Below are 24,256 nucleotides of genomic sequence, written 5' to 3' on the forward strand. Positions count from 1 at the left end.
AATTGTAGAAGACCCTTATGTCGGGTTCAGGGATTTGTACTTCATGCTGCTATAAACAATATAGAGTCCAAAGCCATGTTTGAGGAAGGAGTGATATGATCAAAACAGTGCCTTGTATTTTGTATCTTTTTATACCCTTTCTCATTTTATCTGCATCTACTGGAATTCTTCCTACAATACTATTATCCAAATGATCCTTCTTTCAGAAAGCCTTCTCTAATCTTTCCTTTGAAAATTATCCATTCCTCTTTATAGCTCCCTTACTATTTTCAATTTTCTTTTTGAACTGTCACATTTTAGTCAATATTATAACTTATAAATTTGTTTATAGATAGATTTTCCCTCACCTAAATGAGTATAAGCTACTTAATGATCAGAACCCCATCTTAAAAATACATCCTTTTGTCTTTTATGGCACCTATCACAATAGCAAATACTTAAAGACATGACTGTTGGAGGAAAAAATTAACAAGTTCCTTTTAAAAAGTATCAGAAAAAGAAATTGGGAACTCTGTGAATGGAGACAAGAATGATGCAGCTTTCAAGGCAGATAATTCTACTCTTTTCTGACATTCAATGTTTTATTCTTCCTATTTACATGTAAATATGATTCTTAATATTTTTTAAAACTTTGAAAATCTCTCCCTCCTTCCATCACCTCCCCCTTCCATGAGAAGGCAAATGATTTGATGTAGGTTACACATATGCAGTCATGCAAAACATTTTTATTTCCATATTAGTCATTTTGTGGAAAAAAAGTATGCTTCACTCTACATTCAGACTCCATCAATTCTTTCTCTGGGGGTGGGTAGTATTTCTTACAAGTCCTTTCATCATTATATTGCTGCGAATACACCAGAGCACTGGTCAGTAGAATAGTAAACACACCCCTGCAGGTAACCAGAACTAACTCTAAAAATAGCTGCAAAAAACCTGAAACTTGGAATATTGTCTCCTTCCATCCAAGAGAAGAGACCAGTTTTAACATAAGTTTAAAAGTCAAGAAATAGGCTGGAGAAATGAGCAAACAACAAGACTGTCCTTTGCCCATTTAACAATTGCGGAATGGTTTGGATTTTTATGGATTTGACTCTGTTCTCTATATGATTCAGAAATGGGACCTTTATCAGAGTAACTTGCTCTAGTTTTTTCACAGTTTTTATTACTAGATTTATATCTCCCTCCATCTTATTTGCCCTCATTTATTCAACTCTCTCTCTTTTTTCATGTTATCTATCCTGAAAAGTGTTTTGCTTCTGCTTTCCCCAATCTGTCCTCCTTTCTATCAGCTCCCCTCCCCTCTTAAATTCCTGTATGGTAAGATATATTTCTATACCCAGCTGAATGTGTATATTATTCACTCTTTGAGCAAAGTCTGATGAGGGTAAGGTTCAAGTGCTTTCTCCAATTTCCCCATCTCCCCCTCCACTGTAAAAGCCTTTGTGCCTCTTTTTATGTGATAATTTACTATGATTCTATTACCTCCATTCTTCTATATTTCTTACTTAATTTTCAAATACCTTTTTGAGCTCTTCCAGGAATTTGTTTTTGGCTTGAGACCAATTACATTTTTTTGAGGCTTTGGGTAGAGAAGTTTTGTCTTTATGGTCTTTTTCTGAGTTTGTGTTTTGCTCTACCCTGTCACCATAGTAACTTGTTATTGTCAGGTTCTTTTCTTGTTCTTGTTTGCTCATTTTTCCCTGCCTATTTCTTGACTTTTAACTTGATGTTAAAGTTGGTCTCTGCTCCTGAGTGAAAGGGAGCACTGTTCCAAGCTTCAGGATTTTTGTGCAGTTGTTTTCAGAGCTAGCTCTGGCGAACTGTAAGTTTTCAATTCTTACAAGGTAGTTTGAGCTAAGGGAGGCCAGTGCTCTGGTCTAGTAGTACAAACAATAGTCTTTTCTGCCCTAGAATTATGACAAGCATCCCTCCTCTCCTGATCCTTCATACTCTTGTGTGATAGCTCCTCGTCACCCTGGGACTGTGAACCAAGAGTGTAACTTGGATCTGGACATAGGAAATGAAACAGAGTCCTGCTCCCAATGCCAGCAAAGGAATCCCTATAATTTCCTTCTCATTAGTTTTTGACTACCTTACTGTCTGTGGGTTGAAAGCTCTGGAATCTTTTTCTGCTGACTCAGCAACCACTAAGACAGGCTGCTGTCTTACTGTGACATTGCCTGTGCTGGCATGAGTTTCGTTCTCACATTAGTGTGAGAAACTTTTCTAGTTTGTCTTGGGCTGGAAAATTATTTCACCTCATCCTTTTGTTTGTTCTGCTACCCCAGAATTCATGTTGAGATTTTATTTTAAAAATTTTTAGAGGGGAATTTGGGAGAGCTCAGGTCAGTCCCTATGTTGTCTTTACTATCCTGGCACTTCACATTTTCTTTACTTCCAAGTCAACCTATTTTTGATTATAACTTATAAAGTAAAAGAAAGAAAGGATCTTAATTCTTAAGTAGCCTAGAGAACAAAACTATTCCTAAATTGGGGATACAACCCAGTTATAAACATGATTTTTTCATATTTAACATGGTGCATCTTATCTATTTGAAAAGATGATTTCTCACCACCTCATCTTGTGGCTATAGTTCCTGCTACACATACAATGCATATTTATTTTTTTTAATTTAAATTAATTTATTTAACATATTTGGTTTTCAACATTGATTTTCACAACAGTTTGGATTACAAATTTTCTTCCCATTTCTACCCTCCCCCCCACTCCAAGATGGCATATATTCGGGTTGCCCTGTTCCCCAGTCAGCCCTCCCCTCTTTCACCCCCCTCCCCTCTCATCCCCTTTTCCCTTCCTTTCTTGTAGGGCAAGATAAATTTCTACGCCCCATTGCCCGTGTATCTTATTTTTTAGTTGCATGCAAAAACTTTTTTTTTGAACATCTGTTTTAAAACTTTGAGTTCCAAATTCTCTCCCCTCTTCCCTTCCCACCCACCCTCCTTAAGAAGTTGAGCAATTCAACCTAGGCCACATGTGTATCATTATGTATAACCCTTCCACAATACTCATGTTGTGAAAGACTAACTACATTTTGCTCCATCCCAACCCATCCTGCTTTATTGAATTTTCTCCCTTGACCTTGTCCCCTTTCCAAAGTGTTTGTTTTGATTACCTCCACCCCCATCTGCCCTCCCCTCCATCATCCCCCCCCTTTTATTTTTTTTTTTATCTTCCTCCCTCTTCTTTCCTGTGGGGTAAGATACCCAACTGAGTATGTATGGTATTCCCTCCTGAGGCCAAATCTGATGAGAGCAAGGTTCACTCATTCCCCCCTCACCTGCCCTCTCCCCTCTTCCCACAGAGCTGCTTCCTCTTGCCACCTTTATGAGAGATAATCCACCCCATTCTATCTTTCCCTATCTCCCTCTCTCAGTATGTTGCTCTCTCATCCCTTAATTTCATTTTATTTCTTTTAGATATCTTCCTTTCATCTTCAACTCACCCTGTTTTTACTCTCTCTCTTTTACATACATTATATATATATATATATATATATATATATATATATATATATATACACACACACACACACATATATACATACATACACATACATACATATACACATAGATATATACATACATACACATTCACTTATATATATACATAAACATATATATACATATATATGCATATTCCCTTCAACTCCCCTAATACTGAGGTCTCATGAATCATACACATCATCTTTCCATGTAGGAATGTCAACAAAACAGTTCAACTTTAGTAAGTCCCTTGCAATTTCTGTTTTTTGATTACCTTTTCATGCTTCTCTTGATTCTTGTGTTTGAAAGTCAAATTTTCTATTCAGTTCTGGTCTTTTCACTGAGAAAGCTTGAAAGTCCTGTATTTTATTGAAAATCCATATTTTGCCTTGGAACATGATACTCAGTTTTGCTGGGTAGGTGATTCTAGGTTTTAATCCTAGCTCCATTGACCTCCGGAATATCGCATTCCAATCCCTTCGATCTATTAATGTAGAAGCTGCCAGATCGTGGGTTATTCTAATTATGTTTCCACAGTACTCAAATTGTTTCTTTCTGGCTGCTTGCAATATTTTCTCCTTGATCTGGGAGCTCTGGAATTTGGCGACAATATTCCTAGGAGATTTCTTTTTGGGATCTATTTGAGGAGGTGATCGATGGATTTTTTCAATTTCTATTTTGCCATGTGGCTCTAGAATATCAGGGCAATTCTCCTTGATAATTTCTTGAAAGATGGTATCTAGGCTCTTTTTTTGATCATGGCTTTCAGGTAGTCCAATAATTTTTAAATTATCTCTCCTGGATCTATTTTCCAGGTCAGTGGTTTTTCCAAGGAGATATTTCACATTGTATTCCATTTTTTCATTCCTTTGGTTCTGTTTTATAATATCCTGATTTCTCATAAAGTCACTTGCTTCCACTTGCTTCAATCTAATTTTTAAAGTAGTATTTTCTTCAATGGTCCGTTGGACCTCCTTTTCCATTTGGCTAATTCTGCCTTTCAAGGCATTCTTCTCCTCATTGGCTTTTTGGAGCTCTTTTGCCATTTGAGTTAGTCTATTTTTTAAGGTGTTGTTTTCTTCAGTGTATTTTTCAGTATTTTTTTGGGTCTCCTTTAGCAAATCATTGACTTGTTTTTCATGGTTTTCTCGCATCCTTCTCATTTCTCTTCCCAATTTTTCCTCTACTTCTCTAACTTGCTTTTCCAAATCATTTTTGAGCTCTTCCATGGCCTGGGACCAGTTCATGTTTTTCTTGGAGGCTTTTGTTGTCGGCTCTTTGACTTTGTTGACTTGTTCTGTCTGTATGTTTTGGTCTTCTTTGTCAGCAAAGAAAGAATGCAAAGTCTGAGACTGAATCTTGGTGCGTTTTCGCTGCCTGGCCATATTCCCAGCCAACTAACTTGACCCTTGAATTTTTCAGTGGGGTATGACTGCTTGTAGACTACAGAGTTCTATGTTCCACGTTTGGGGAGGAGGTGCCAGCTCTGCCACACCAGCACTGCTCCTTCCCCAACCCCCAACCCAAACTGGGCTTAGATCTTCAGCAGGCTGTGCACCCCTGCTCTGATCCGCCACTTAATTCCTCCCACCAGGTGGGCCTGGAGCCGGAAGTAACAACAGCTGTAGCTGCCCCACCTCCACTGCCCCCGGGGCTGGAAGCTGAACCGCGAACTCCTTCTACTCCCGCAGCTTTTCCCACTAACCTTCTCAGCAGTCTTTGGTGTTTGTGGGTCGAGGGGTCTGGTAACTGCCGCAGCTCACTGATCCAGGGCGCTAGGGCCCCCTCCACCCGGCTTCTGGTCTGGATGTTCCACACCGCTCAGGCTGGGCTCTGCGCCACTCCGTTCCCAGCTCCCAGCTCCGTGTGGGATAGACCTCACCCAGAGACTATCCAGGCTGTCCTGGGCTGGAGCCCTGCTTCCCTCTGCTGTTCTGTGGGTTCTGCCGTTCTAGAATTGGTTCAGAGCCATTTTTTATAGGTTTTTTGGAGGGGCTCGCTACGGAGCTCACTCCAGTCCCTGCTTACCAGCCGCCATCTTGGCTCCAGCTCCACAATGCATATTTATTAAACAGATATCACATGTATGGCATTGTATTTAATAATAGATAATGCACTAGATTCAGACAAAATGGGATTCATGTCCTCAAGGACCTTGTACTTTAGTAACAGCTCATATCCTGTTTATAGAATGTGATGAAAGTAAAATGTTTATAAAGTCTGAGGTGGAAGGTTATCACCAACTCTGGGGTCATTGAAGGATAACTGGAAAATATTGCATTTGAGTTGAACTTTAAAGAACAGGTAGAAAGTCAATAAATGAAGAGAAGAATAGGGGAAGGGGCATTTGAAACAGAAGAGGTAATGAGTGAAGTCAGAGATGTGTGTATGTAAGGGGTGGGGTACAGATTTGTGCAGTTAGACTGGAGAGTAGAACAAAAAAGTATTTAAAATCAATTGGAGATAAATCTAAAAAATCTAGGGCAGTGGATACTTGTGGATAGCCTTGAATGCCCCAAAGAATAGTTCAGACTTCACTAGGTAGGCAAAAGGGTGGTCAAGCAACTCTAACAATGGATAAGTCTAAGGAATTTTTATACGCAGGGGCATGCTGAAGTCTGCTCTATGGAGATTGGAGGAACCTATTGTTAAATTTTCACTTTGAACATTTAAACACTGGAAGTTGGAAAAAGCTACAAACTGAAATTTGATTTATTGTTTCATAGATTGTCTAGATTTAATAAAGTGATGGAGGAAATGTTAAAGATTCCTTTCAATACTAAATTGTTTCAAATGTGGATTTCTTTGTTTCTTTTTATTTATTTTTTGAAATCTAGTCTTTAAACACATACCCGCACATGCCTAACTTTTGGTAACTATGAAGGAATACTCAGGTCTGAAAAATAGCTTTTGAGAGTTCAAGTTTATGTTTTCACCACAAATAGGATTACAGTGCAAACATGGCCCTATATCAAATACATATTCTCAGGTTTTGTTGTTATTACCATTACTTAAATTTGTGAACCATTTAGGAAGCCATGATTAGTAATCATGTTGGAGTATGAAGAATAAAATTGACATAATGTGTAAGAATTAAAGATAATAAATGTGTAATCATTCAAAATAATGGAATCTTTAGGAATATCACTTTAGATATAATTCCATCTCTTTAAATTAATGAAACAAGCTGAGCTATTCAATGTTTGACTTACTTATTGTGAATGCAAAGGACTCTGAAGAAAGGAAGTGCTACAATCTCAAGATTTGTTAATTGTACAAATATAGCAGGTGTTGTTGATTCCAAAGAAGATGTGAAGAATCTTCAAGAGGATTTAAATAGACTGAAAAATCGGCTAATGACTGGCATTCAAAATTGAATGTCAGTTAACATCATGGAAAGAAAAAAGGAAAAAGAAAAAATGGTTTGAAGCAATGCCCTAAGTAGGGCAATTTAGTTAATGATACTTTACTAAGGAAAATAGTGAAAGCAAGGTTTCTTGAAGTTCAGGTGAGCAAGAAATTGAAATTAGTAGCTGGGCTCACTGTTTCTTGGGATAAAATGATATGAATAGCTTGCTTATTACATAAGGGAAACATGTTGAAAAATGAAGGTTAGTCCTATTCTTAGTAATTTCTTGAGTCCAGCTGTGAAAACTTGAAGTGAAAATTTAGGGACATTGGGCCCTTTGAGATGCTAATTTGCATAATGATAAAATCACATATTGCTTTAGGAAATTAAATGTGTGTATATTTGTGTGTATACACATATGTGCCTATATTGTATCTATATACATGTGTATACATCCAGATACACAGATACACACACAAACACCTAATAACTAATAATAGCCATCAAGCTACCTGGCTGCATACGCATCCCTCTCTATATAAATATACAAATGTTTGTATAAAACATATATGTATCTATACATATATATGTTTATGTGTGCATGTATACCCACCCAGCCCATTTTTCTGAAGTTCTGACACAGAATACTTAGCAGTGGATGCTAAACCAATCTTAATAATAAAATAAATGTAAAGATTAAAACAGTTTCAACACTTTAATTCAATTCAATCTTATTAAGTGCTTTCTATATTCCACATGTGGGGCATAGAAAGACAAACGTCTTACCTGCTTTCAATAACCTCACATTATAAGAGTGGAATGAGAGAGGGCACAGTCATTATTGTTCAGTACCTGACACGTGGCTTTGTCATGTACATCAGTTCATCAAGGAGATGATGATTTCACAAGTATAACTGTCTCCACCAATAAAGATGCAACCCAAGTATAACTCAATACATCAATTTTAGCAAATTGTCTGAAGATTAGAAAGATAAAATGTCTTGTCCACAGTCACAACGCCACTAAATATAAATGAGGATTTTGAACTCCTGTCTTCCTGAACATAGGCTTAACATCCTATTCACTAGGCCACAATTCCACCCAGCTTTCTGTGTCTAGTTATCACTAGGAAATATTTGGTGGATTGTACCTTCAGAATTTCTTTGCTTTGGAAATTTTAATTTAAACCAATTAAAGCATGTCATACTAGTAAGTGAATCTATTCAATATATGGACCAAAAATAATTCTCCTTGAGCATAGTTTACTTCATTCTAAAATCGTTGGTACTTGTGCTGCTGTTAAGAAGTTGAGAATGAAGTTACAATACCTTTTAAAAAATTCAATTAATCTTTAATTTAAATACATTTAGCAAAAAAAGACTTAAAGATTGATATAGGGAAACAAGCAGAGTCAAGAAAACAATAATCATAATCAAAATGTGCTTCTTGAGGTCAAGGGTGATTTCATGTTTTTCTTTGTATCCTCAGTATTTATAACAATGTCTGACCCATAATAAACACTTAATAAATGACTATTGAATTCCATAATGCATTCATTCAATCAGCATTTATTCAATGCCTCCTATGCGCTATGAACCAGTATATTCAAATTGATCTGGGATCTCCTTGATGTGAATGTGATACATATCAGCTCACCTGTGCCTGACTCTTGATTGTGTATTATTCTTGTGCCTGTCATCCCTTTAAGGTTGTCACATGAGCTCTACCCAATCTTCTGGGAACCTTTCTTGCCTTCCCTGGACTTTGTTTGCCCTGGAAAAATAAGAAGTAGAAAGTCTTTTGTTCTGTCTTTCCTTCATTCTTTTTATTTTTCTTTCTTTCTTGAGGGTAAGGGGAGGAAGGAGGGAGAAAAAAAATAGCTTTTCCCTTTGTAACAACAATTTAGCTAACAGCTACTCTGGCTGTGTTAAGACCAACAACAACCAGGACACAAAAGGGCTGCCAGCACAGGTTCTTTCATCTGCTTTACTAAGGAAAGTAACTTTAAGGGGTTAACAATCTCACTTCAATCTGACATACAAATATCATTCACTTAGTTCAGGAGGAAAAAAGCCAACACCTTGAACTTCAGAGCAAATACAAACAAATTACAGACACAATATAAACAGACCAAATCACAATTCAGTTACCAGAGAAGAACCAATGGGTCTGGGTTAGCAAAGCCAAGGGGCAGTTACAATGGCTTGCCCAGGCTCAACACTCCTTCCATGAGTGAGCCCCTAACAAAATGCTAACCTTTGAGTTTATATACCCTGTTCAGGGCCCAAAGGGTTCACATCTAATCAGCAAAAGTATGTGAGCCTGGGACTTTGCACCTAGTAAGGCTTAATCTAAGGCACTTGATTACTTTAGCATTCTAAAATAGAAAACAGTAAAATAATAAAAAAAAAAACCTCCCACCTTAATTATCAATACATAATTATAAAAATGTGTGAAATTTGTTTTAAAAAGATAATATAAGGAAAAATGTCCGAGACTGAGATAGTGATTTATTTAAGCTTTTGTGCAAGAACAGATAATTCATCATTCAGCCCGCATTTTGATCATGGGATATTACAGTATAACATCCTAAAAGAATATAATTTCATTTTACCTTAGTTTCTTTCTATGATCCCCCTGTCACCCAAAAGAATATTATCTGCCCATTTTAGTGACAGTTCATAAACTTCATCTACAGAGAATTTAAGAGAGGGAGTATAATCTGGATGGAAGTATTGTCTTATGAAATCCACTCTGTCCATGCATGGTAGCAGAATATGATGCTATTATTTTAAATGAAGTATTTACTAAAAATAGCATTTTATGTCTGAGTTGAATACAGTTTCTTATCCTATGGCTGTTTCTATTTGGTTTTAATTAATTCTATAATTTCATACTCACAACTTATAACAATTTTGTGAAGGGCAAATTTTCTTCACACAAAACAGATAAACCTCAAATATGTGAGAAAACAGATAAAAAAAAGTCATTGGATATGCATATCTGTGTTGGCTCATATTTTTTGTCATGTTAATGTAATGTTAAGAAAAAATTATCCTCTATCATCTAGGCTTCAATTCAAATTTTCAAAGCACTTTTATATTCCAGAGCTCTCAATCCCATTAATTGCTTCTTACAGGTTAAGTCAATAAATCCATTGAAAATAATTTCAACAATGGAAGAATGTTGAACAAGGCCAAGAAAGAAGAGACTATTAAAGATGGTACTTATTTTCTTGTTTTAAAGTCTCAAGACACCTCTTGCCTCTTATCTACTAGAAGGAGGCAATTTGTGAACAAAACATCATTTATTTAAAAAAAAAAACACCATTCCATATTCCATGAAACCCATAAAATACCTAGCAATAACCCCAGCAATTGAATCCTGAGAGTTTGGGCTAACAGTATTACATAATATGTGACAATATGCCCAAGTAATAGTCCTATTTTAGAAAAATAGGAGAGATTGACAATGTTTATTTACTTTTAAATGCAGTTGCCTTTATCTGCACATACAGACAGCTTCAAAAATCTTCTACAAAACACAATACAAAACCTCCTTAACTATTTTGTATGTATGCTTACTGTGTGTGTGTGTGTTTGTGTGCACATATACACACATGTGTGGTATTTGTGCTCTTTGGCAGCCTGGTAAAGTCTATGAGTTTCTTTTCAGAATATTTTTAATTGTTGTTACAAGGGACTATAAAGAAGACGACTTGTATTGAAATATAGTTCTCTATTTATGTATCTATCTATATGGGCAATGAGATGGCTGCGTGGATAGAGCAGGACACTGGGACTGGAATCAGGAAGACCAGAGTTCAAATCTGGTCTCAGATATTTAGTAGCTATGTGACCCTGAGCAAGTCACTTAAACCCCATTTGCCTCAGTTCTTTCATCTGCAAAATGAGAAGTAAATGGCAAAACACTCTAGTATCTCTGCCAAGAAAGCCTCAAATAGGGTCACAGTGCTATATGAAAGAGGAAGTATTTGAACCCAGATATTTTAACCCCAAATCTTATACTCTAATATTCCACTTCAATTATTTAGTTATGTAAATTTACAATAATTTAAGTTTTCTTAGAATGAGAGAGAGAGGGAGAGAGGGAGAGAGGGAGAGAAAGAGAGAGAATAATGAAGAAATAAAGATGTATATCATAAATTGATGAGGCTTAGATGTAGCCCACAGTTCAGTGGCCAATTGACTTTCTGTTCTTTTCCAAAGAGAATAAAATGAATGAGAAGTTTGGATAAGGTTTCTGGTTCAGTCTTCTATGGTTCCTGAAAAGCCAAGCATCAAGAATCCTTGCCTGATATTTCTCTAAATTCTTACCCCTGCCTCCAGCCTTCCCAGCTTATGTATAAACTAGTCTGATAAAGGTTATTTTCCTTATAGCTTACATCACCTACTCTACTCTTATATGCCTTGCAAGATCTGATTTCAAAAAGTAAAACTATACTTTTCATATTAAAAGTCAGATAATTAAGATCTGTTTTTAGAATTTAAAAGGGTGCTTCCGTGTTAACAGAAAGCCACTCCTTTGGACTTTATTTATCATCTATTTTATCAGTTTTGTGTGGGAATGAGGTGAAGGGTTTGTGTGTGTGTGTATTCTGGTGTTCTAGCAGAAATAGACTCTTACAAACACTTTATTGGTCAATCAGGACCATGGGAGTTATGTCAAATTACTATATTGCTTCAGACTGAAGCTATGAGTATCTAAGTATCTAACAGAATTCCTGGACAAGGACCATACCTTAGTTATTGGCTTACTTACAGGCTAAACTCCTTAGTTTAAGTCTGACACTTTTAATGTAAAGTATATGGCTTTTGCTATCAAATCTGAGATGTAATAGAAGAGAAAACTACAGTGATGTCAGTTGTAAGGAAGGCAATCTTCCTCAGATTAGTTAATATATGATATGGGAAGGCAGAAAGTAAGAGTAAGAATATAGAATATATATGTGGACTTTTCATCTTCTGGCTTCCCATTACTTCATAAAGGAGTGTGGCAGATGTTACAGCTATCCTTTTTTTCTTCCTTTTGGGAAAGACCTGAAAGTCAGTTTGCCAGTGAGTCCTATGCCACATCCAAACTTATTGTACAAGGCCACATGAAATATGGCTTCAATCAACTGTTTTCTTACACACTCACTCACCATAATGCCTTTACTTTGAGGAGTATCTCCAATTTATTCTGTATATATCATTTTGTACATATTTGTGTTTCTCTTATACATTGCAGCAATGTTCTTTCTTGTTTGAAATGGGTGAAATTAGACTCAACTCCATGAGAGTAGGGATTGTATTCTGTCTTTCTTTTGCTCTTAGCACAAGTGGCTAGAACATAGTAGGTATTTAATAAATGCTTATTGATTTGACTTCACTATTATCACCATCCTATCTAGTTTATCAGTGGTCTTAGCAATTCTTTTATCCTCTTCTCTTGAATGTAGCTTTAACACCTCCCCCCACACACACACACACATGTATTTTTGTTTTCTTTAGTTGTTCTTGCTAAGCTCAATGCGTTCCAAGCTTAAGCATTGAATGCTATTCTTATAGGGCATCTAGATTGTAAAGTGGCTAGAACACTGGACCTAGAGTCAGGAAGACTCATCTTCATGAGTTCAAATTTGGCCTCAGGCAAGTACTAGCTGTGTGACAACAAACAACTCAACCCTGTTTGCCTCAGTTCTTCATGAGTAAAATGAACAGGAGAAGGAAATGGGAAACCACTCCAATATCTTTGCCAAGAAAAACCCAAATGAATTTATGCATTCAGATAGAACTGAAACTAAAGAATAGGTATGACTATTATAATTCTGTGATGTTGTACTCAGTCTCTGCCATCTCTCCTTCTATATTTCTTACACATCTTTTAAAATTTTGGCTGATTGAAGTTTCGCCATTGATCTTTTGAGACTACTCACCTGTTTCTCCCCATCAATAGATTATCTGTAGAACTTTTAAAATAAAATTTTATTTCCCCCAATTACACAGTTTTAATGTCTTTTTTTAAATTGTGAGTTCCAAATTTTCTTGCTCCTTCACTCCCCTCTCCACTCCCTGAGATGATAAGCAATTTGAAATAGATTATAAATGTTCAATCAAGTAACACATATTTCCGTATTAGTCATGCCATGAAAAAAACCAAACACACTGACCTCCTCCCCTCCAAAAACTAAAGTGAAAGCATACTGTTGTATGCTTCATTCTGCATTGAGACTCCATAATTTTTTCCTCTGGAGCTAAATAGGCACTTTTCATCATGAGTCTCTTGGAATTATCTTAGATCATTGTATTGTTGAGAATAGCTAAGTCACTGACAACTGATAATTGTATAATATGGCTGTTACCTTATACAATGTCTTCCTGGTTTTGTTCACTTCACTTTGCATCAGTTCATGCAAGCCTTTCCAGGTCTTTTTCTGAAATCATCCTTCTCATCATTTCTTATAGCACAATAGATTCCATTATAACCATATAACACAACCTGTTTTGCTATTCCCCAATTGGTGGACATTCCCTTAATTTCCAAATCTTTGCTACCACAAAAAAAGCTGCTATAAATATTTTTTGTACAACTAGGTCCTTTTTTCCAAGAATTTTCCATTCTTCTTGCACTAACTTTCCCTATGGAATTTTTGTCCATCTAGTATAGAATGAAATTATTATTCTGGCAAACAAAAAATCATACATTCACAGAATTTGTTGAAAAGAATATCAGTGGTCATTATTCTTCACCCTTGCTTACAAAGAATGCTCCCAATCATGATATACCCAATATGTAGTCATCCAAACTGTTTAAAACCACCACTGAGGAAGGATTCCCCACCTTCTGCAGTAGCTGATTCCATTTTTGGACAATTATAATTGTTAAAATGTTTTGTTTTCCTAACAAAAGTCTAAATTTCCTCTTTATAATTTTTACCCATCTCTCCTGGTTTGGCCCTCTGGTGCCAAAAGGAATGTCTAATCCTTATTCCACATGAAAGTCATTCAAATACTTATTAAAAAGTAATAACATCCTTCATTGTTCCCCCTGTCTCACTCTTCACTTTGTCTGTCCTGTGTCTTGTTAATAAACTATATCCCATGGGAAAATCCTGGTTCTTATTCCACCAGGAATCATTTATACCAATATGGTCAAGTTTGGCTCCTTCTTGTAAAAGCTATCACTAATTTTGCTTGTTGACTATTATTTTTTCATTTGTGTCTAACATCTGAGTTTTTATTACTGGCTCATTTTTGCATTTGGTTTCCCATTAACTTCTGGGTGTTTCAACTGGTTTTCTTCTGACACTGTATTGTTGTTGTTGAGTTATGGCTGAATGTTTGTGATCCTGTGGACCGTAGCATTCTGATGCTATCTAGGTGATTTTTCCTAGCCAAGATACTGGAATGGTTTGCCATGTCTTTCTCCAGTGGATTAAGGCAAACAGAGGTTAAGTGATTTGCCCAGGGTCACACAGATGTGCTTGTAAGTGTCTGGAGCTTTATTTGAACTTAGGTCTTCCTGGCTCCTGGGGCAGCACTCTATCCACTGAGCCCCCAAGCTGCCTCATCTGACACTGTAACTACTCTTTATCATGGCTTCATCTTTTTTTTAAAGAATGAACTTATCATTAAATCAAGTCAATAATTCCATAGCAGCTATTCTTTTTATTGACCCAGAAATGTAAAAATATTTGAAGCTCCCCAGATCTATTATTTTATACTTTTTATAATATTATAACAATTATTTGAAACCTTTATGAAGAATACATAAATATCAAGAGATTCCTGGAGCTGAAGAAAAGCTTCAATTTACTGAGAATTCTAAAAATCTTAAACACAAAACAAATAATTAACTGCATTTCCACCAAATGAAGGCAATGCTCTGGAGAATGGAGAAAATGGGCAGTCAATGTGAATAATCCCACAACTACTGTGTTGCCAGAAATCTTGCTCAAAAAGGTTGCTTTCATCTGGTGCTGCTAGTACTATCTCCTGAAACTATCAGATATAAGCAACAATTAACCACAAGTAAAAGTGTCCCTAGTAGCAAGGTTGAAGGGCACAAGTAATTTAATTGCTGTATGGAGAACTGGCTTATTGCCCAAGAAAGGAAAAAAGGGAGCAAGAAGGAAATTCTAAGTTTTTAAAGTTTCTGTATTTAGAAAGATAAGAGTCAGATGTCAGGGAACCTTCACTGTCAGTCTAGGTAGTTTCTATTTTAAGCTTTTGAAAAAGAGACTGAAGTCATTAAAATAATTACCCTAATAGTTTTATGTAAGATGGATTGGATTGGAGAAGGAATGGTGGCAGGCACATCTCTTATGATATTGTCAGAATTGTCCAGGTTAAAAAAAAGAACATGGGCCTAAGTGACTCTAGTGGTGACCTAAGCAACATTTCAGAGGTGATAATGAGAACACAATGCATGTTTGTCTTTCACAAGAGGCAAAGTCAAAGAGAAGAATAATACAGCTATTAACAAAAAAAATAAGGAAGTTAAGAGGCTTTGTTAAAAAAAAAAGATGATTGGTTCAATCTTACACGTAGTGAGTTTAAGTAGGTTGGAGGTAAGGATATTTATCATTAGTATCAACATTTTCTTCAGTCTCATAGAGTCATAGAACTGGAAGGGACCTTAGATATTACCTCTACCCACCCCCAACTTTCAGGTAAGGGAATTGAGCCTCATATAAGACAAGAAATTCACAAAGATCACATAATTAGAAGCAGATATAAGAATAGGATCCAGCTTTCCCAACTTCCAGGCCAATGCTCTTTCTGAGAATTGTTTGATCCTCTCAGTAAAGTAATGTGAAGGAATTATTCACAGTCAAATTACCTGTCAGCTGAGAGTAGTTCAGCAGGCTGGGTAGTAGTAATCACAAATGCAGGGACAGTGAACAGGCTGCAATGAAGTGAAAGAGACACATACAGGGAGAGACAGAGAAGACTTAGTAAGAGAAATATTCATGAGTGAAAGGCTAGAAAGCAGAATGTAGACTCCAGCACTATTTGTTAAAGAAAAACTCTTTATTATGGGAAGAGTAACATTGCCATGTCTATTGTGAATTGTCTGCTTAGAAGTATTATAATAATAATTATTTTTAGAGAGGCAATTTATTTCACCAAAATTTCATTTTCTTAAGTTGTGACCAGGGCACTTGTCACTGGAGGGAATTAATGAAAATCTTCTGGACTTTACAGTGAATCGCTATCTTTAACTTCTCATCTCAGAAGGAAAAAAATTATTTCCGAATTTCCAGGGAGATAAGTCTCTCCAACATGCTACTGAAATCTCTTTCACCCCACATATAGATACTGGCACCTAGATTCATGATACTACCATGGGAGTGAACCCCTGGAATATTTCCTAGTAGGGTAGCCTCATGACATTTTGGTGAGCCACATGTATCTCAAGGATATATATAGTCTCTGGGATTAATTTGTGCTACCTTATGGTGTGGACTCTCTCATTAGGAAAATAGACTTAGGACTTCTACATAGCTTCCTCCCATTCTCCCAGCCATGCATTTCACAAACCTTCCTTCTCTAGCTAGATGACTTGATGCAAGAACTTTTGAACTTGGGGCTACTACCCTTAGGATTATTATTAGTTAACTATGTGGTTCCTCTATCCAGAGTTGCCACATGGTTGAGAAGTTTCATATTATTCTCTCCAAGGATGGGAACAGAAACAGATTTTTTCTTTGAGACCAAAGGGTGCACAAATGTCAGCCTCTGCCATTAACTATTTTAGGAACTTCCTAAATTATGTCTTACAGTACTCTCAATATGTAACATAATAGCACAGTTACATGTTCTAGAAAAGAACTGAGCCATTGGGCTAACCATCAGAGATAATATGAGATGATAGAGGGATATTCCCTGTCACAAAGAAATATTCATTTTTAAAGTTAATCTAGATCAGTGATTTCACAAGCTAAATAAAACACTTTGAAGGTCAGCAATTTTTTTAATTTAGTCTTAGCTGCCTGGAGTATGAAAAAGTTGACTAATTTGTCCAGGGTCATATAGCCAGTATGTGTCAGAGTCCAGACTTGAAATCAGATTCTCTTGATTCCAAGACCAATCCTTCTAGTTAGTATATTGTTTTGCTTCTTATATATATGGTAACTGAGAGAAGGAAAGGTAAAGCTGACAAATATTTTATCAGTGGCAGTGGGTGCAGGTCAGCAGAGCTAATTCCTCAAATCTGACTTCATTGTATGTTAGGTATATACCTTTGCACACTCTTCTGCTCTGTTGAATTTGTCTTCTGTTAAAAAAAAAACAGTGTGTGCATGTGTATGTTTGTGTAGTGGAAGGAAAATAGACAGAACTGCTATTCACAACCTCAATGACTTAGTGACAAAGCCTAAAGGCATTCAACATTTCAAGATGACTACTGCTCTCTCAGGTGCCATAACAGAAACCTTGAAAGGCACAAATAGCATGAAAATGGTCATTATTTTTCCCCTTTCCCTGTCCACATGGCTTAGATTCTCTTTCTAGCAGGTGGCTTCTCTGCTAAGTGTAAGCAAAGCTATCCCTGACCTGTTCTGGTGCTGAGAAGTCTGTTAACAGAGACAATGCTGACTTCGAGTTGCTTGTGGGATAATCTGAAAGAGATGAAGCAGAAGCAGCCTTGAAAAACAGCAGATGGCATAAGTAGGCATGGCGCCAACTTATAATTACTACCTGCCAGGCCTAAGAGAGCAGTTGTGTGTGTGTGTGTGTGTGTGTGTGTGTGTGTACTTGTATATTTCACAGTTGGGAACTAAAAATCTCTCTCTCTTTCTCTCTCTCTCTCTCTCTCTCTCTCTCTCTCTCTCTCTCTCTCTCTCTTACTTTCTCATAGTCTCTTTTTCTCCATTATCTTCTTCTTTTCCCCTTGAAGTGATTTCACATGTAGCCATCAGACAATAGAGGTCTTTTCAGTATCCCATGCCTTATGCAGCAACTAGAGTAAGAACAAAAGGAGGTGTGGCCATTTATGAGAAACAGTTGGTCATTCTAAAGCTGCTGCTAGCAGGTCCCTATGTTATATAATGTCTCTGCTCAGAAGCAAGACAGAGTGGTACTTTCTGACCACAAGCTATGGGCATCTTGTAAAACTGTCAAAGTGCTATGTTTATCATTGTCATGGATCTTTTTTTCACCCTCACTTATAAAAGTTGATAACAAGCTACTCTGAGGCAGCACAGCTGGCCTGTGATATGGCTCTGCATGAGCAAAGGAATGGCTTTATTCAGATAACAGCAGCAGTTGTTCCTGACAGTCTGTAAATAAGTGTGAGGGTAATGGGAAAGAAAACATTTACACTTACACATTTACTGGATTCTAGCTGTAGGGCCATATCCTCCCAGGAGATCCACAGTATAGAGGTGAGATAAATGGTAGTTTTACTTGGATTGTAAATGTAATAAAGTAGTTTGGCTTTTTCTTTTCCTTCTAAGCTCCAAAGGGGAACATTCAGAGTACAAAAGAGGGTGAGATGTGAAGTTTTCTTTCCCCTCCCACACACAAATGCATTGGTTCACAAAAGCAAAATATTCCATTAAAAAGTAAATAGAGGGGTGGAGCCAAGATGGCAGCTGTAAAGCAGGGACTTGTGTGAGCTCTCCCTCAGGTCCCACCAAACACCCGTAAAAATGGCTCTGAATAAACTCTAGAGCTGTAGAACCCACAAAGTAACAGAGGGAAGCAGGGCTCCAGCCCTGGAAAGCCTGGATGGTAGCAGGGAAGGGTATATTGCAAGAAGCTGGGAGCAGAGTGGAACACAGTCCAGCGTGGGCTGCACCAGAACCAACCAGACCTGGAGCCAGGCACAATGGACCACAGGACTGTGAATCATTGAGCTGTGGCAGTTACCAGAGTTCTCAACCCACAAACACCAAAAAAAAAAACCAGAGAAGGTTAGTGGGTAGGACTGCTAGAAAAGAGTGAAAGGAGTGTGCGATTGCCCCCAGACTCAGGGGTATGGAAGTGGTGCAGCTATGGGTCTGCTTCCAGCTGCAGTTGCTTCTGGCCCCAGGACCACCAGGTGGGAGGAATTAAGCAGCGGATCAGAGATGGAATCCGGAGACTGCTTGGATCTGAGCCACTGTCCAGGTAGGTGGTTGTTGGGGGAGGAGGAGCATTAGTGTGACAGAGTTTATTGTGCAGAAGTATCTCTGAAAACAGCAGTACAAGGCCCCTAAAGCTTGGGACAAAGTACTCTCTACTCCAAAAGCAGTCATACATTTCCAAAAGCTCAAGGGTCAAGTAGTTGTCTGGGAACATGAAGAGGCAGTGAAAACAGACCCAGACTAAGAATCAGACTATGGAATCTTTTTTTGGTGACAAAGAAGACCAAAATATACAGCCAGAAGAAGTCAACAAAGTGCAAGAGCCTACATCAAAAGCCTCCAAGAAAAATAGGAATTGGTCTCAGGCCATAGAAGAGCTCAAAAAGGAGTTGGAAAAGCAAGTAAGAAAAGTAGAGGAAAAATTGGGAAGAGAAATGAGAGTGATACAAGAAAATCATGAAAAACAAGTCAATGACTTGCTAAAGGAGACCCAAAAAATACTGAAGAAAATAACACCTTAAAAAATAGATTAACTCAAATGGCAAAAGAGTTCCAAAAAGCCAATGATGAGAAGAATGCCTTGAAAGGCAGAATTAGCCAAATGGAAAAGGAGGTCCAAAAGACCACTGAAGAAAATACTACCTTAAAAATGAGATTGGAGCAAGTGGAAGCTAGGGACTTTATGAAAAATCAAGATATTATAAAACAGAACCAAAGGAATTAAAAAATGTAAGACAACATGAAATATCTCATTGGAAAAGCCACTGACCTGGAAAATAGATCCAGGAGAGATAATTTAAAAATTATTGGACTACTTGAAAGCCATAATCAAAAAAAGAGCCTAGATATCATCTTTCAAGAAATTATCAAGGAAAACTGAGCTGATATTTTAAAGCAAGAGGGAAAAATAGAAATTGAAAGAATCTACCAATTGCCTCCTCAAAAAGATCCCAAAAAGAAGACTCCTAGGAACATGGTTGCCAAATTTCAGAGCTCCCAGATCAAGGAGAAAATACTGCAAGCAGCCAGAAAGAAACAATTTGAGTATTGTGGAAACATAATCAGAATAATCCAAGATCTGGCAGCTTCTACATTAAGGGATCGAAGGGCTTGGAATATGATATTCTGGAGGTCAAACAAGTAGGGATTGAAACCAAGAATCACCTACCCAGCAAAACTGAATATAATGCTCCAAGGCAAAATATGGATTTTCAATGAAATAGAGGACTTTCAAGTTTTGTTAGTTAAAAGACTAGAGCTGAATAGAAAATGTGACTTTCAAACACAAGAATCAAGAGAAGCATGAAAAGGTAAACAAGAAAAAGAAATCAGTAGGGCCTTACTAATGTTGAACTGTTTTGTTTACATTCCTACATGGAAAGATGATGCATGTAATTCATGACCCCGCAGTATTAGGGTAGCTGAATGGAATATACATACATACATGTATATATATATATATATGTATATATATATATATATATATATATATATATATATATATATATATATACATGTATGTATGTATACACACACATATACACACACACACAGAGGGCATAGGGTGAGTTGAATATGAAGCAATGATATCTAAAAAAAAATAAAATTAAGGGATGAGAGAGGAATATATTGAGAGAGGCAGAAAGGGAGAGATATAATGGGGTAAATTATCTCATATAAAAGTTTCAAGAAAAAGCAGTTTGTTGGAAGAGAAGAGGGGCAGGTGAGGGGGAATGAGTGAATATTGCTCTCATCAGATTTGACTTGAGGAGGGAATACTATACACCCTCAATTGGGAATCTTACCCCACAAGAAAGTAGGTGGAAGGGGATAAAAATTTGGGAGAATAGAAGGGAGGGCAGATAGGGGGAAGAAATAATCAAAAGCAAACACTTTTGAAAAGGGACAGGGTCAAGGGAGAAAATTGAATAAAGGGGGACAGGATAGGAAGGAGGAAAATATAGTTCATTTTTCACAACATGATTATTTATGGGAATGTTTTGCATAATGATACATGTGTGGCCTGTGTTGAATTTCTTGCCTTTTTAGGGAGAGTGGGTGTGGAGGGAGAAGGGGAGAAAATTTGGTACTCAAAGTTTTAAAACAGATGCTCAAAAAAAGGTTGTTTTTGCATGCAAAAGGGAAATAAGATACACAGGCAATGTGCCATATGAAATCTATCTTGCCCTACAAGAAAGTAAAGGAAAAGGGATTGCGGGGAGGGAAGGGGGGTGATAGAAAGGAGGGCTAACTGAGGAACGGGGCAATCAGAACATATGCCATCTTGGAGTGGGGAGGACGGTAGAAATGGGGAGAAAATTTGCAACTCAAAAGCATGTGGAAATCAATGCTGAAAACTAAAAAAATATCAAATTAAAAAATCTAAAAAAATAAACAAAAATTAAAGGCAAAAAAAGTAAATGGACACAAAATTTCTAGTATCTAAAAATTTTCTAAAACACAAAAAGATCTACAAGGTTGCAAATGTGAAGATCCTGCTTATGGCTCTGGTTAATAGAAAAAAAAAATGAAACAAAACACAGATAACAACGACAAATTTTTATCATTTCTTTGAAAAGAAAAAAAATAGATAATTGAATAATATAAATTGGAAGACAAAACAGAAGTATTCCAATAACAATATTATTATATTATCTATAGTTTTTAATGATTTTAAACGTTTTCTTTTTTCCATCTTCTCCTTGAAGTATAAACACAGTAAAGTAAAATATTTCTCTTCTAAGTAATATTAATAATTAGTAAAATAGCTGGGAGAGATATTTCCCTGAGCCACAGGATCTCAGAGTTGGATGGACCTCAGAGACCAAAAAGCAAATAAATCTAAATAAAAATCTCCTTACAAAATCTCCAACAAGTGGTCTGTGCAGCCTTCCCTGGAATAACTCAAAAAAGAGGGAAGCCAGCATCTCCCAACGCAGTCTATTCTATTCTTATCCATCTCTCATTGCTTAGGAATTTGTTTCCTCCCCCCAATTAATTAAAGCCTCCTTCAATTTATTTACTTATTAAGGATAGTCTTCAATAAAATAATATTAATAAAATTATGAAGATTTTAATAGTTGTTCACCACCTATGGTCTATTTTACCATAAGAAATATTGAAAGAAACAATTTCAGAGAAACATGGGAAGAATAACATGACCTGATGAGGAGTGAAGTTAGTGGAACCATTTAAATATTTACAAAAGTACATCGTAAAAAGAAACAACTTTGAAAGACATATGATTTCTAATCACCATAACGACCAATCATCATGAGTCCAGAGGTATACTGATAATGAATATTATTTATCTCCTGACAAATAAGTGCTAGCTTAGGGTTTCTTAGTCAAGTATAACAATCACAGAAGACTTCCAAGGGACTTTAAGGATCATCTATTCCTGCCTGCTCCTGAAGCGAGAATTGAGGGCATCTTTCCTTTAATATCATTGTCACACTTTCTCACTGTAACACTGTCCCTGACACAAAGTATGGCCAAGCTGAGAGTGCTTAGATGTAATTATTAGCTGAGACCCTCAAGAAAAATAAATGTACCATGATGGATAATGCATAAAAAGAGCATCCCCCACCATGAGTGCACATTCCATTACAGATTTCTTTGAAAACCTAAAGTAAGCCAGGTCTAAACAGTTTCAAAATCCATAGAAGCAAAATTGACTTGATGTTGAACCATGTACAGCACTCGCCTTTATAAGAATATCCTCATTTGACATTTACAAAGAATAATACTAATTTGATTATGAGATTGAGATATTTAAAATTTAGGATTTAAAAACTAGAATTACATTGATGTAGTAGTTAGGAAGGCCATGTAAGACAATGAAAAGATAAACAGATTTAGAATTAAAGGGACATTTGACATGGTGTGGCATCATAGTGAACAGCAGAATTAGATTTCAAGGCAGGAAGACATGGGATAAAATCTTTCTTCATACACATACTGTGTGACCTTCAAAAAGTGATTTTAACTCTCTGGGCCTCAGTTTCCTCATGTGTAAAATGACCAGTTTAGACTTGATGATCTCTAAGGTGCCTTCTAGTTATAAATCTGTTTTATGACATTGTTTCAAATCTTGGTTCTACCATTATATGGCCTCAAACAAGTCACTTCATCTCTCTAGACCTGAGTATTTTGATCTTTAAAATGAAGGGATTTGATTAGATGACATATAGAGTTGCTTCAGGTTGTAAATCTATGATCCTATGGCTTTCTGCAACATCCTTGATGAATAATCCTGCCACATTAGTTTGAAGACTTCCAGTGCAGGGAACCATCACCTCCTGAGGCAGCCCATTCTCCTTTCAGATAGTACTAATTGTTATGAAGTATTTGGTTTGTACACTAAGTTGAAAGCTACCTTGTTAATTCCTATCATATATTACCAATTATTTCCCCCACCGAGGACAAGCAAAGGGAGAAAGGAAAGAAGGATGAAAATAAGAATTTATTAATCTCCCCCTATGTGCTAGCCACTGTGCCATGTACCTTACAACTACTTTCCAATTTAATCCTCACCAAAACTTTCCGAAGATGGTATTATTATTATTATGCCATTTTCCAGTTGAAGAAATTGATGCAGAAAGATATAAAGTAACTTCTCTAGGATCACAGGACTGGTAAGTTTCTGAGGCCAAATTTTAACTCATGTCTTTCTGACTCCAGGCTCAGTGTTCTATCCATTGTACCACCCAGCTGCCAAAAATAATTCTTCTTTCACATTACAAATTTTCAGTATTTAAACATAATAATCATACTTACCACTCTCAAATACCATCATCATCATCTTTTTTCAAGACTATGTATCTTTAATCTTTACCAGTTTTTATATAGCATAGTATTGTATCACCTTGCCATCCTGACTGATCACCAAACTGTTATCACATATATTTCTATTTCTCAATAAACTACCTAAGATGTAGTACCAAGAACCGAATGAAGCCAGATATAGTCTGACCAAGACAGAGTATAGCAGGACTCTTTCCTCCCTCTTTATAAATATTATGCTTCTATTAGTTTCTTGGCTGTCATAGAACATCATGGACTGGATTTGAGTTTCTGAGCTGGTGGCAAACCTACAAGTGGCCTTCACACAGAAGAAAAAAGAGATTCAAAGGCAGGAAAGTACAGTGACAGTGACATGTGGTTTGATTGTGACTCTATGAACACAATTTTGAATAATCAAAATTGCCAGTGACCCAAAAGGTAATGGAAAAATACTTTGCAGGTGTGAGTAGGCTGCACCTTATTAACAAAGTTGATATGCAAGCAAAAATGACAGAAAAGTTATAATCCAGCTAATAAATGCTTGG

Source organism: Trichosurus vulpecula, chromosome 6 (genome assembly GCF_011100635.1).
Source record: "Trichosurus vulpecula isolate mTriVul1 chromosome 6, mTriVul1.pri, whole genome shotgun sequence".
NCBI classification, from domain to species: Eukaryota; Metazoa; Chordata; class Mammalia; order Diprotodontia; family Phalangeridae; genus Trichosurus; species Trichosurus vulpecula.